Source organism: Gopherus flavomarginatus, chromosome 2 (genome assembly GCF_025201925.1).
Source record: "Gopherus flavomarginatus isolate rGopFla2 chromosome 2, rGopFla2.mat.asm, whole genome shotgun sequence".
NCBI classification, from domain to species: domain Eukaryota; kingdom Metazoa; phylum Chordata; order Testudines; family Testudinidae; genus Gopherus; species Gopherus flavomarginatus.
This window is the reverse complement of record NC_066618.1, coordinates 238,446,022-238,460,929: the sequence shown is the minus strand read 5'-3', so window position 1 is coordinate 238,460,929 and position 14,908 is coordinate 238,446,022. Positions and strand designations below refer to the sequence as shown.

General features: G+C 41.8%; 2 long non-coding RNA genes and 1 other non-coding gene across 13 annotated transcripts in view; 2 read left to right on the top strand and 1 right to left on the bottom strand.

The window, feature by feature from the left end:
- The window catches only part of LOC127045464 (uncharacterized), a 33,923-nt gene extending 25,382 nt beyond the window's left edge, over positions 1 to 8,541 (bottom strand). Inside the window, exon 1 of the long non-coding RNA XR_007772738.1 lies at positions 8,322 to 8,541. This is a non-coding gene — a long non-coding RNA (uncharacterized LOC127045464). The remainder of the gene's footprint in view (positions 1 to 8,321) is intronic.
- A 321-nt stretch (positions 8,542 to 8,862) lies between these two features.
- The window catches only part of LOC127045416 (uncharacterized), a 29,326-nt gene continuing 23,280 nt past the window's right edge, over positions 8,863 to 14,908 (top strand). For 5 of the 11 annotated variants that reach the window (XR_007772672.1, XR_007772674.1, XR_007772675.1 and 2 more), the window contains exons 1-3: positions 8,874 to 9,062; positions 13,026 to 13,153; positions 13,706 to 13,816. This is a non-coding gene — a long non-coding RNA (uncharacterized LOC127045416). Of the gene's footprint in view, positions 9,063 to 13,025; positions 13,154 to 13,705; positions 13,817 to 14,420; positions 14,560 to 14,908 lie in introns of all 11 variants that reach the window. The other 6 variants (XR_007772668.1, XR_007772670.1, XR_007772673.1 and 3 more) reach the window with 6 other exon arrangements.
- LOC127046075 (small nucleolar RNA SNORD87) lies at positions 13,533 to 13,617 on the top strand. The gene has a single exon (XR_007772937.1). It is a non-coding gene; the product is annotated as a small nucleolar RNA SNORD87 (small nucleolar RNA).

The window sequence follows — 14,908 nt, the reverse complement described above, 5'->3', positions numbered from 1 at the left end:
AGAGGACAGGATACTGGGCTTGATGGACCTTTGGTCTGACCCAGTATGGCCGTTCTTATGTTCTTTGTATCTTTATCAGTCTGAAAACTCCATTTTGAATATGGAGGCTAAGTGGATTCTCTGTCTCTTTGCCTCCATGTTTTAAGGAATGGTGGTAGTATGCAATGGGATTGTTCATTAAAATGAAAGTAAATAGAACAAAACATGCAACTTGCAGAGAATAGTTGCCTAAAATTTTCCTGAAGTATTGTGTATGTAACCTTGAGCAATGTATTCCCTCATGTGAGATGTTGAGGGAGACTTTCTAAAATCCTTGTAAAAAATGACAACTAGATACTAAGTTCAGCATTTCTGCTTTAACTTGCTAACATGAAGATCATTATTACAGGTTTCACTTTTTCTGTCACATGATGCTGATTCAGCAAATTAATTGAAACCCCATTTACAGTGTACTGTACACTCAAAACATAAGCATTGCCAGTTTTATGTGAGGACTTTAAAACCTGTTATCATGTGCATTGCCCAAGTGCATAATGCACAAATATTGAGAAACCCCATTGCAGGTAACTGTCATTTTTATAATACTATTTTTAAAAAAACCTAATTGGTGACTATTAGACTATTAAATGTACTTCTTAACTGGCTGTGGTCTACAGGATTAAGGCCATCTGGAAGAATCATTTAGAAAGCAGGGTGGATAAAAATCAATGATTTAAAAAAAATCAGATTTCTTTGATTTTAAATCGGATTTTTTTATGATATAGTTTTAATTAAGATACACTATAGCTCAAATATATCTCATCGTGGAATAGGGTTTATAGAGTCTAATTCTATAGCAAGAGACAATATATTCATGTAATGTTTAAGAAAAGTTTTGTAAATGAGTTCCAATAGTTCATGGATTAGGGACCCGATCTTATGGGGTGCCAGGGACTTCTGTATAGATTAATTAGGTTAATCTTTCTATCTATACAATGGGACTCAGTGCTCAGTCTAGAAGATACCATCAGAGATGCTTAGTTTTGCAGTTCTCAAACTGTGGATTTGTGTCTCCAGAGATAATAGCAAAAGTTTTTAAATAAATAATATATAGAGGTGAGAAATAACAGACCTCAGCCCTATTGTCCCTCTGCAAATTTGTGTACACAGAGTCAATCCCTCACCTCTCTCTAAAAGTGCAAAGTTTAAAAAAAATTGTTGGGGGCAGAATAGATCTGGACAAGGAGAAGAAGTCTGGAAATAAATGTGAGAAGGGAAGGACAGGCAGTAGAAACAAAAGTGAAACTGTTTGAGCCGCATATTACAGAAGTCTTGAGGTCTTTCTGAGTGTAGCCTTCATTGATTTGAGATTTACCATGCCATTCTCTCACTAGAAGGGAAAGCTTATAATGGCAGCAGGCCTAAAAAAGACCCAGTTTGGGAATATTTTAATAAAGTTCCTCTATCTGCTGTGGGTAAGCCAGGCATGTGTGCAAAATGCAAACAGTGCCACAAAGAAATGCAAGATTTAGTTGCCCGAATGAAGCAACATCATGAGAAGTGTTCCTTCTCAGGAGGAAGCTGCATTGACGATGATGAAAGGAACATGTCTGAACATGCAGGATTTTCAGGTTTGTAAACTTTTATATTTCATACTTCTTTCTCAAGGACTGCTGTCACAAACAGAGTGTTAAGGGTTAATGTCTCTTATACCTGTAAAGGGTTACAAGCAGGAAACTGGACGCCTGACCAGAAGACCAATCAGAAGACAAGATACTTTTAAATTCGGGTGGAGGGAAGTTTGGGTGTGAGTTCTTTGTTCTTCTCTCGGAGGGTCTGAGAGAGACCAGACGTTACTACAGGCTCTCTAAGTTTCTTTTCATATAGTAAGTAAAAACAAGCGGTTTAGGCTTTTTGATTGTTTTTACTCTATTTGCAATTGTGGATCTGGCTGGTTAACTTTTATATGTGTAGTTGCTGGGAATATTCTGATTTGTATTGGTACTGGGGGGAAAGTCTCTTTCTGGTGTCTGTAAGCTATAGGACCCTGTAAGATTTACATCTTGAAGTTACAGAGATAATTCTTTACTTTTTCCTTCCTTTTATTAAGAAATCTTTTAATAAAAGGAAGGAAAAAGTAAAGAATTATCTCTGTAACTTCAAGATGTAAATCTTACAGGGTCCTATAGCTTACAGACACCAGAAAGAGACTTTCCCCCCAGTACCAATACAAATCAGAATATTCCCAGCAACTACACATATAAAAGTTAACCAGCCAGATCCACAATTGCAAATAGAGTAAAAACAATCAAAAAGCCTAAACCGCTTGTTTTTACTTACTATATGAAAAGAAACTTAGAGAGCCTGTAGTAACGTCTGGTCTCTCTCAGACCCTCCGAGAGAAGAACAAAGAACTCACACCCAAACTTCCCTCCACCCGAATTTAAAAGTATCTTGTCTTCTGATTGGTCTTCTGGTCAGGCGTCCAGTTTCCTGCTTGTAACCCTTTACAGGTATAAGAGACATTAACCCTTAACACTCTGTTTATGACAACTGCCTCTCTTCCTTTTGCACTGTTCTTGAATCTCCATGTCTGAGCAAAAAATAGAGTTGATACTCTATGGAGCTATCATTTTAGATGCAGTTGTGATAAAAAATAAATAGCTGAAATAGGCAGATCTTCCTTTTACAATTTCACCTTTAAAGTAGTACTGAGTGTCAGTGAATGCAATGAGTAATACTAAATGAGCAGTATGGTAATAATTAAATAACTGCACTGACTTATTTTGTTTAGAAGAATCCATCCTCAACATACAGGATTCTGAAGACCACCCACCTTCAAGATCACCATAATCTTCTATAGTTTCAGAGTTATCTGCTAATGACAGTGTTTCAGTCACATCATGTATGTCACATAGCCACAGTGTATCACCTGTAGCAAAAAGAAAAAAAAATCTCCATCACCCAGAAACAATCATAAGTAAATTTGTGATAAGAACCAGCAGATTACAAAAAGAGGTAATTTATGAAAAAATTGCCTGGTTTGTTTATGCAACAAACTTTCCTTTCTGTATGATTGAGAACCCACACTTCATTAACATGGTTCAGTCATTAAGACCAGGATAGAGTCCACCCAACAGAGCAGATGTCGCAGGCAAATTGCTGGATAAAGCATATGAAAGAGAAATTGAGTAGTGTGCAAAAGGTCTAGAGAGTGAAATTGTTAACCTGAGTCTTGATAGGTGGAGCAATGTCCACAATGATCCTGTTGTATGTGCTCGTGTGACAACAGAAGAAGGGAATGTCTTGCTTACAGAAACAATTGAGACATCAGGAAATGCACACACAGCAGAATACTTACAAGACGTAGCAGTAAAAGCTACAACAACCTGTGAAAAAAAGTTCAACTGTCTAGAACGCAGCTTGGTCACAGACAATGCTGCAAATGTATCCAAGATGAGAAGAAATTATTTAGAAGAGAGCCCCAAGCTAATAACATATGGTTGCAGTGCTCCTGTGATGCACCTTCTAGCCAAAGACTTCAGTGTTCCAGAAATAAAGGCCAATGTTGTTGAAATTGCAAAATACTTCCGTAACAACCACTTTGCAGCAGCTGCTCTGAAAAAAGTGGGAGGAACCAAGCTAACTCTCCCACAAAATGTGCGATGGGACACAATTGTTGACTGCTTTGAGCACTATATCAAGAACTGGCCTAATCTAATGACAGTTTGTGAACAAAATCATGAAAAAAAATAGATGGCACTGTCACAGACAAAGTTTGTAACATTGGGCTTAAGAGAAAACTTGAACACATGCTGAGTACCCAGAAGACTATTTCTGTAGCCTTGAACAAAATGCAGGGAAATAGCTGTTTTATTGCTGACGCCGTTGAAATTTTGAAGGAACTGAGTGAGATCTTAAAAAGAGAAATATGCAATGATAGAGTTAAATTACAAGCATTAAAAAAACGAATGGGACAAGCACTATCTCCAGTTCTTTTTCTTGCAAATATTCTCAATACTCGGTACCAGGGTCAAACCTTAACTGCTGAAGAAGAGGAGTTGGCTATGACATGCACATCTAGCAATTCATCTCTCCATAATGCCACCTATAATAATCTTCAGAGCTAAGGGTGAACCATTCAAGAAGTATATGTTTGCTGATGATGTTTTAAATAAAGTTTCACCAGTGAACTCATGGAAGTCACTTAAGCACTTGGATTCAGAGACTATTGAAGTGAATCTCACTTTTAACAGCAGTAGCTTCTTCTGCCAGTGTAGACAGAATATTTTCTTCCTTTGTACTAATTCATTCCAAATTGAGAAATTGTTTGGGACCTAAAAAAGCAGGAAAGATTGTTGTTAATCTAGAAAAGAAAAACAAACAGGAAAATGAAGGTGAAGACAACTGAGTTAGCTGCAGAAGCCAATATTTTAAGTTTCTCATGTTGACCTGGCTGACATAGTCGATTTAATTTTTTTTAATATTTAATTTAGCTCTTTTAGTTAAAAACAATGGAAGCAAAAACACACCTGATTTAAAAAATACTTGAATGTTTAAATTCAAAAATTCATATGATTGTTTTGTTAAAATATTATAGGTTTGCTGTTGAGGAAAAAAAATCCAGAAGACATAACATTGTTGTTTTAGTTAAATAAAACAATTTAAATGTCTGTCTGGTGATGTTCTCCTCCTAACACAGTATGGCAAGAAAATCCTCCAAATATTAATGATTAACCTGTTGAACTGGAGATAGTTCACCTCCCAATGACTTCATAAATATCTGCTTCAATTACATATAGTAAATGAAATAACCAATCATTCATTTTCTGATACAGCTGTAAAACTAATCTGAAAAGTTTTCAAAATAAATCACTTTTAAAATATATAGTGTCTACCTTCTAAAAATGAAACCTACATCTATGAGTTTGAAAAATATGTTTTAAGGTTGTAACAATCAACAAGAATGCATTATTATGTAGCAATCCATGACTGAATTGAGTCTTCCTGACTAGTGGATTTAAATAGTGATTTAAATCAAATTGAAGCACTTTCTAACAAAAAGTGTTTCATTCTGCATGCTTTTTCTTTAGTAATGTGGATGGAAAAATCTTGAAAGTTAGTGCATGTAGTTCATAATAACTAAACATACAGCAATGTAGCACGGTCAGTAGCTACCAATGTGGTGCTCTGCTCTTGTTTGATGATGATAACACTCAGCTGCATACGTGTTCCCTCTGTGTGCTGCCCCAGCTCTGCGCAGATAGCTGACACAGCAAACCCAAGAGAACCCCCAAAGACCACAGACTCTAGTAAGGTACGAAGGAACCAAAGCCAGGTTTATTGTCAAATGAAGCACAGTAATAGTTTCCTGTAGACTCTACAGAACATACTACCAGAGGTGAAAGTAAGCAGGTACGGGCCAGTACGGAGGACCGGTAAGAAAAGGAGACTGACTGAGGGAGGGAGAGAGAAGCCTGCTCCCTGCATAAGAATAGTTTAAACTCAGCTGTTCCGTGATGGTCCAGTCCCCAGGGCTGGGTTTCTGGCATCCTTATTAATTTCACTCACAGTAGCTCGGGGGAGGGGGTCGAGGAGAAGGTGTGTTTGACCATGGCAGGGGCAGTCCTTTTCTGCCCCGGGGGATGGGAGATCTCTCCAGTACTAATATACACAACAAATACAAGCATTTGGCTACACAGCTTAAATCCAGAGCTAATAAAAGCAGGTGGAAGGGGAAAACTCACTGTCACATTGGTTTCTCATCTCCTCCCTCCCCCTCCTCCAGCCAGGCTGCAGACAAGGCTCTGCATTCCTCTCCATTCTCCCCCACCCCAGCAGAGGTTTTCCTCTAGACTCTAGCTTGCAGTAGGGAGACTGGCTGAGATGCCTGCTGCTGCTGCCTGCAAAAGAACAGTTTAAACTCAGCTGTTCCCTGTGCAGTTCAGTGCCCAGAGTTAGGAGCCGTTTCTGGCATTCTTGTTAATTTCACTCTCAGTTGTTGTTGGGTGTGTGTGACTATGGCAGGGGCAGTTCTTTTCTGCCCCCGGGATGAGGGAATCTCCTAAACACAACTCAAAATCAGGAACTATTTCCAAGTTCAAATCTATCCCATTCCCTCCCCAGCAGAGGATCATGGTTGTGATTTCCAAACTCTTTGAAATGTTACTGTTTAAAAAAAAGAACACAAAAATCATGGAGAACATGGTGGAAAGATGTGTCATGATGATTAGGGCTTATTTTGGGCAAAGCAATTTTGCTAAAGCAACTAAAGATTCACAGGGAAAGCAAATAGCCTCCATAGACAAAACCACAAAGGGATTGGACAGAAAAACTGAATATTCAGGGAAATTATTGTGTATCCTTTGAAAGAAATAGTAGTTTTCATTCTAATCCACCCTCTTTATATATTGATTTAAACACCTGAAATGTCCTTAGGACATTGGGTGCAATCTCAGATCTCTTTTTGTTTTGTCCTGCCTGCAGAGTGCAGAGGCTGAAATTGATAAAACTTTCTCTAAATATCTTGTATACTTCATGAAGGCTATTCCAGTTGTTCTTCATTCACCCCTGACTTCTCCCCCCCCCCCTCGGCTCCCTGGCTGTGATTTTTGCCTTGGTTACTTACTCCTTGGCAGACCCAGCCCAGCAGCACCTGCTGGCTCTCTGCAGACAGCAGCCCACGGGGGCTGGTTGCTGGGGTCGCTGCTGGTTGGTGGCAAGCTGCAGCTGCATTGTTTGTGACACATTCATAAACATACATACAGTCAGAGGTGAACGTAAGCCGGGCCGGCATACCAGCAAGAGCCAGTACGCCATGCTGGACTGCATTGATTTCCATGGTGGGGATTGAAAGGGCTGCAGGCAGCCCTGAGCCCTTTAACTCCCAGCCGCGGCTAAGATTTAAAGGGCTCAGAGCTCCCCGCCGCTGTGGGCAGCCCAGAGTCCTTTAAATCCTGTCCACAGCTGGGCTGGGGCCAGGATTTATAGGGCTCAGAGCTCCCTGCCACTGTGGGCAACCCACAGCCCGTTAAATCCTGGCCGCAGCTGAGATTTAAAGGGCTCAGAGCTCCTGCCACTGCAGGCAGCCCAGACCCCTTTGAATCTTGGCCACAGCTCTGGTGGCCAGGCTGGGACCAGGATTTAAAGGGCTCCAGGCTTCCCTCAGTGGCAGGAGCTGTGGGCCCTTTAAATCCCTGCCCCAGCCCTGCAAAGCTTGGGGTTCCCACTGGCAGCCAGAGCCCCGGGCCCTTTAATTTGCCCCTGAGCCCCAGGGGGCTCCCAGCCACATCTGCAGCTAGGAGCCCCTGGTTGATTTAAAGGCTCTGGATCTCCCAGCCACAGCTGGTTCCCCAGGGCCTTTCAATCTTGAGAAGCCACACCTCTTCTTGGTGAGGCCACGCCCCCCTCAGGACTCCAGCAGTACCGTTAAGTCCTGTAAGTTACTTTCACCCCTGCATACTACAAATATGTGCCCCCTGGCAATGGACACAGCTCTGTCAGTGGCAGGACACTCCACTGCCCCCTAGGCTGGACAAAGATGCACACTCCAGGACCTACTTTTATACAGTTACAGGACAAATTACTCATCCCTACTAACGTAGGGAAGTACAGCCCGTTGGCTCATTAGGGTGTTGTCTCCCCTTTGATCATGTTGTTTCAAATAGATAGATCTATCCATCATGCCGTCTTTTTGACCTGTCTTTAAGATGCCCCTGCCTGTTCCTTGTTATGTCTGCAGCATGTCCTGATGTCATCTTGGCACAAGTTCCTCTTTTTAGCACTTGTATGTGGATGCACCTGCTTCTAACAACCCTCTTCTCACCAACTTCTGTGAATGGGGCCTGCCTCTGGCTCACAGCCCAGCTTCTACTTAGCAATGCCTGGAAGTACTTTGGTTCAGGCTTCAGACTGGGCCAGTAACACAAAAGTTTATCATCAGAGGGGTAGCTGTGTTAGTCTGGACCTGTAAAAGCAGCAAAGAATCCTGTGGCACCTTATAGACTAATATCTGACGAAGTGGGTATTCACACACGAAAGTTTATGCTCCAAAACGTGTTAGTCTATAAGGTGCCACAGGATTCTTTGCAAAACGTTTATGTTTCAGTGCCTCATCTTACTACAGTTTCTTCTCTAGACTGTGGCTAATCAGAGCTAACATGAAGACAGAATCAGTAGTACACCTTTGCAGAGGAGTGATTCCTTCAGTAGTTCAGCCGAAGGCATGGCACAAGGCACTGGGGTAACAGAGAGGCCTACAACCACAACCGCCCCAGTAATTTGAAGGATGAGGCAGTGGCTGCAGTACAGGTGTCCGGGGCAATTTTTAATCCCCAACTCACTGTATTTGCACGTGACTTGCCTACAGCTTCCCCGGGGCCTGGTCCTCCCCGCAGCCTAGGCAGCCGCTGTGCGCTCGCTCCTGGTGGCTCCGTTTCAAAGGCCAGGATTCTGTTCACACGCCCACGCCGGCCTGGGGCGCCTGAGGGCTGGCGGGACCGTTCCCCGCGCTGGCAGCTGGCTTGGGGCAGCCTGTCCGAGCCGCTCCTTGGCGGGACTCTCGCGGCCTGCGCTGCTCGGCGAGGCGCCCGCGCACCCGGCCCAGGGCAACACAGAGCTCCCCAAATCCCCACGCGAGGCGGGAGCCAGGGCCGCAAGCTTCAGGAACCAAGCGGGGATTCAGGTCCCGCCGCACGTTTAACGGTCACAGGCTGACCCCGCCCAGCTGGCCCGCCTTGCGTATTCCTACTCAATGTATGTGTGTCAGTGGTAGAGAACCGTGGCGACTGCGCACGCGCAACGTCTGCAGACGGGGGAGGGGCGGAGCCCGGCACCGCGCAGGCGCATCTCTGACATCCAGTTCCCATTACTTTAGTGGGACCGCTTCAGGATACTGCGGAGCAACACAGAGCCTGAGCGAGGTTGGCGCGCTGTCATACTTCCGATCACGTGAGGCGAACGGAATCGGCGTTTGTCACGTGGCCCTATCTGGGCTCGTTTTAATTGGGAGGAATTCAGTTCCTCCTTCCGTTCCTTTTGTGGGTGTGCGCGAGGGAGCTGGGGAGCGGTCAGCGGACCACGAGGTGCGGGACTAGGGAAGCAGGGATGGGCCAGCGGTCTGTGCGGGGCGGGTTGGAGGGGAGAGGTCTGTGCGGGGGGTGGGAGTTCTCTGGTGGGTTGCGGGGGTGTGCGTGTGGGGTGGATATGTTGGAAGGAGGGGTTAAGGGGAGGCAGGGAGTGAAAGCAGGGACGGGCGCTCTGTGTGGGGGGAGGAGGGGATAAGGGGAGGCTGGGCGGTGAAAGCAGGGATGGGTGGTCTGTGGGGGGGAGGGATTAAGGGAAGGTAGGGGTGAAAGGGATGGGCGGTCTGTGGGGGGATGTGTGTATGGGGGAGGCTGGGGGATGAAAGCAGAGATGGGTGGTGTGTGTGTGGAATAGTCTGACCAGATAGCAAATGTGAAAAATTGGGACGGGGATGGGGGATAATAGGAGCCTATATAAGAAAAAGCTCCCAAAATTGGGAGTGTCCCTATGAAATCGGGACATCTGGTCACCCTAGTATGGGAGGAGGGATTGGGGGATCTGTCTGTGCTCGCTGTGTAAGAGCCCATTAAGGTGGTTGGGTGGAAGAGTTGGCTCGAGTGCCTCGGTGAGGCAGTTGGTGTGTGTCACAGCAATGGCCCCTGTGGCCAACTTGCCAGCACCTGCATGTCTCTGGTGGACTACTAATGTAGTGTGAGGCCACTGAGACCATCTCCCTAGAACCTGAGTGTTGCAGAGCCCGGGGAGTAGTTTCCAGCCCGGGGTGAAGCATAGCTACCCTGGATATGCCTCTAAGGTCTTGGACGTGGAAAGCACTGTTAGCTCTGAGAGCCTCCTACTGGATTCCAAACAAAAACTTAACTGGACTCATTGTTAATTGTCACTCTGGCAATTCCATTGCAAGTCTGACACTATTTGATGGTTTTTCTTTCATACCCGGTTGCTGGCAGCAAGAAGTTTCATGAGACTCTCTACGGAGAAGACATTTCCAGTTATATCACTATAATGTGCCAGAGCTGGTCAACACTACAGAGTTAGGTTGGTTTAACTATATTGCTCAGGTGGCTGTGAAAAATTTGACACCCTGTGTGATGTGATTAAGCTGACCTAAGCCCCGTTGTAAACACCAGTAGGTTGATAGATGAATTCTTCCATTGAGCTAGGATCCCTTGAGCGGTGGATTTAGTACCGTGACAGACAAACCCTTTCTAAAACTGTAGTACATGTCTACACTACAGCAATGCAGCTGTAGCATTTCTAGTGTGGGCATATTTTAGTTAACTGGTGCAAGTTGTATTAATTTGGATGGTGGTTTTATGAGTGTGTTTGTTTGGCATACAATAATCTTTTGATCACTTAAAATGAGGGTTTTCCCCTCAGAGGTTATTTTGAAGTTAAAATAAAAATCACAAACTCCAGGCCCTGATGGTTATAGTATCAGCTAAGCAAGTTTAACTTGGGTAGGATAGATTACTGTTTAGCAAAGCAGTTTTGGTGTAGCTGGGCAGTATTTTTTAGTGACCCACATCATTTTTGTAATGCTACCACTTAGTGGTATTTAAAATATGAATAGGGAAAAGTAGAATAGGAAACAAAGTTAAATGTTTGCCAACATCTGTTGTCTGAGGTCAGGAGTACCAAGCAATTAGAGTATTTCAAGAACAATCCTTTGTTCTATTACTTTGAATTAGAAATCTGATTTGGGCAAAAAATCAAAACCAACTTGTTAAATCCCCTGACTACAAAGGAGATTAAATAGGGTACAGTACTATTGCTTTAAGGATAAATTGTATAGCAAAAATATCTACAAGCCGTGGGGAAAAGAATTAATTTCAACCTAACTTGTTGGAAATTCTTTGAAATTAACTAGTAAACTGCCAACAATATTTCACATAAGCACCCAGTATACTTTTCTATAATGATAGAACAAATATTGGGTGAGAAGATCTTCAAGTTCTTAAACAAAATGATTATAGAGATACCCTTCTCAAGGGGTTGGCAGCCTTTCAGTAGTGGTGTGCTGAGTCTTCATTTATGCACTCTAAGGTTTTGCATGCCAGTAATACATTTTAATGTTTTTAGAAGGTCTCTTTCTAGAAGTCTATAATATATAACTAAACTATTGTTGTATGTAAAGTAAGTAAGGTTTTTAAAATGTTTAAGAAGCTTCATTTAAAATTAAATTAAAATGCAGAGCCCCCCAGACCGGTGGCCAGGACCTGGGCAGTGTGAGTGCCACTGACAATCAGCTCACTTGCCACTTTTGGCACACGTGCCAAAGGTTGCCTACGCCTGCCCTACTCCCTCATCACATTTAAGTTTATTATTAATAAATATTTAAATTGCAGTAGCACCTAAAGACCACAGTGAGGTTGGATCACATTATGCTAGGCACAAAAAGTTGACAGCAGTACAATTCTGAATAAGACCTGGGGGCACACACCCCAAATAGCCATGTTTGCCTTGTTTGCTGGGGAGCTTGCTAGCACTGAGAGAGAAAGGAACCCTCAGTTCTAACAAATGTTATACAGATAACCAACTTCAGTTTTCATTTTATAGTATGCAAATACAGTTTCAGAAATTCTGCTACTTGTGGGGTTCTAAACAAGAAGAAAGTTGATGTGGTTGTTTTATAAATTGGAAAAGTACTTTTTAAAATACAGTGTTAAAAGTCCTGAGAGATGAGCTGCAGGTTTCTTGGTTTCTCTTTGAATGTCTAATTACTCAAGTATTGACAATTACAGTGAAAATGAGACTTTAGAAATCAGCTAGTTCTTTCAGACTTTTGGGACCTTGTACAATATCTCTGGCAGAGAAGCCAGGAAGTATGTAATTTTAACTGAACTTAAATTCTAATCTTGACACAATTTTAAAAATGGAATGAAAGTAATTTGCACTTTAAAAATAAAAAATGAGCAGATGACCTGCTAACATGTTTTATATACACTCTGATTTGAAAGGATAGAGTTTCTAGTGGAAATGAACAGAAGTCATTTCCTATTATGTCCTCCTCATAACTACATCTCCCACCATTTCTGAGACTAATCAAATGTGATTATAGTTGCACTAACACTTTATTTTCAACAAACTGCTTTGTTTGCAAATTAAATAGCTAATTTCTTATTTGAGACTTGCTTTACGACACCTAGTTTATTTTACTACAGTTTGCATATGTTCTGTGAAATTGAGCTGGATTTCATTAGGCAATAGAAGACATTTACTATTGGCAAGTCATCTTTATTGATTATTTTGAGTTATTTTTAGTCTTTCAAGTCTTCCAGATAATGATAAATTGGACAGCTAAATAACCTTACTGCTGTTGATGTGTCTTCATAAATCATTTTCATCAGCAGCTGGGTGTCCAAATTCTAATGATAAATTGCCCCTTTGTCACTGGGGAGTTTGATTAGAGAGTTGTCCGGTGGTCCTGACCGTGCCCTTTCCATAGTATAGTGACATACTTAAGAGCAGTAGTTGTCTGGGGACTCCATTGTAGTGGGATCTTGGTTTGGTAGTCTCATAGGCAGCATAAGAGTTCTGACCTTGAATTGAACCTTCAGGGAATGTGCCATTGTGCTTACATGGAGACCTGTGCTCCCAAAGCGAGGTAAATATAACCTTTAACCTTAATTCATCTTTCATACTTGTCAAACCCAACTGGACAAAAAGCAATGGCTACTCATTAGGAATATCATACTCTTGTAAAATCAATAACTCTGCATAGTGGAACATGCTTAAATACGTAGACTTACCCACAACACATTCTTTTAATGGGCAAAATATTAATGCCTTCTGTTTAACCACTTCTTGTCTCTTAAAACAATTGTGACATTTTACTGAACATATCCCAGAACTCACTCCATGAAAATGATTTAATATTAAATTGTTACTGGGATCAGTGTTGCTTCATTGATATAATAATCCCTTTGGCCCATTTTCCAAGTGAATGATGAGAATTCTGTTCCTGTCAACTGTTCAGAATGTCTGGAACTTTTTTCTTTTAGGTAATGAGGATAGAGTCAGCAGTTACAATTTGTTTCTGATGGGTATTGCAAGTTTCCTGTCTGGAGTCTGCTATGCTATTCCTTTGTAACCAGCAAGCTGTCACGTGAACTGTTAAATAAATAAGGCTGTGAGTATATTGTTGGGATTTTTTCATATTGTAAATACACAGTGCTTGGAGAGCTTCTGCAAGCTAGCAACCAGGAAGCTGTTTTCTGTTAAATCCAGACCCAAGTCACTGTGTTTTTGAACATTTTGATTTTAGAGGGGGGCAAAAGAAGCAAGATGGCAGTGAGGAAAATTCTTAACTTGTTAGTTCTGTTGTTCATGTCACTGAGTGTTCTGTATTAACAAATGCAAATTACTTTAAAATATGCACCTCCATGTTGGCAAACTGTCCTGAGTGGCTGAGATGCTGGGCAAAGTGCCCAGGTGCATATGTTTTCATAGCTTGAAGTTAGCCTTCTTCCATGTAGTAATAATTGTTATCAAAGATAGGAAGAGTTTTCACTGGCATAATGATGATTTCCTTTTTGCCGTTTACCCAACTGAATGTATTTCGTTGATGTATATTTCTGAATCTGAGATGCCAGCACATCTGTTAAGTAAATCAAATGAGTAGTTTGTAGAATCCAGTGGTCCATGTAGATTTCTAATTTATTTTTTCCCGTAAACACTACAGATGAGCATTGGCCTCGGATTTTGTTGCTCTGTCCAGAAATCCCTGTATCCTGAGATGGGCTTTCAAATGCTGCTTACCTGAAGCCTGACAGCTCTCACCTGAACTGCTGAGGTAATTTAAATGCTTATTTTTTCCATCTCAGTATTAAGGTACTAGAGGATTTGTTGAGAAGCTTATTGCATAGATGAGTAATACATTAATCAGATAGCAGAGTTCACTCTGGTTCTCCTGAACAAACAGAATAAATCCCAGAATACTCAGATACAAGCTGTTCTCTTTAGAAACCAGAGAGCAAAGATAGCTACACTTCACCTGACCATTCATCCCCATCCTACATTGGTAGATTCCACATAGTGACAAGTAAGTATAATTACCACGCTTGTGACTAAAAATGTGGAGAACTCATTTCTTAAATGGTTCTGAAGCTACCAAGCAGTCTGAACCTTTAATTCTAGTAAAGAGATTTATGTAATAACATGGGGTCTGATCTTCAGACTGACTTGCTTTTGCACTTAGAATGAATTGCTGGAAAAAAGCATGATTGATTTTGTGGATGCAAAATTAAACCCCTGTTTGAAGGCTGGGTTTAACTTAGGCCTGGTCTACACTGGGGTGGTGGTGGGGGAGAATCAATCTAAGATGAGTTGACTTCAGCTACGGTATTTTCATAGCTGAAGTTGCATATCTTAGATCGACTTATCTCCTGTGCTCACAGCGCAGGATGGATGGCTTCCGCTTCTCGCCTTGGTGGAATTCCGGAGTCGATGGGGAGCGCATTCAGGGATCAATTTATCATGTCTAGATGAGATGCGATAAATTGATCCCTGATAGATACATTGCTACCTGCTGATCAGGTGCGTAGTGTGGATGTACCATTATAGTACTGGGAAGCATTTTTTATACTTTTTAAAGAGATGTCGCTATATTAATATTTTCTTTGTGATCAAATACTTAGTTTTAGTCTCATAGCATTAAATGCTCATCATAGACAGAAAGTTGCTTTTTGGCATAATGATTTCTCTTTTTGATAATGTATCTGAAAATGCCAGCCAAACACAGAATAAATCAAAAAGTGCCTGTGGATCAAATTCATTAATGTTTCTGATAAGAAAATTTTCTTTAAAATAGTGAGAATTGAGTCAGTTGTGATGTTTATTTCAAACGTTTTTACAAGCCCCATGTACTTTGTGTACAGCCAGCAAA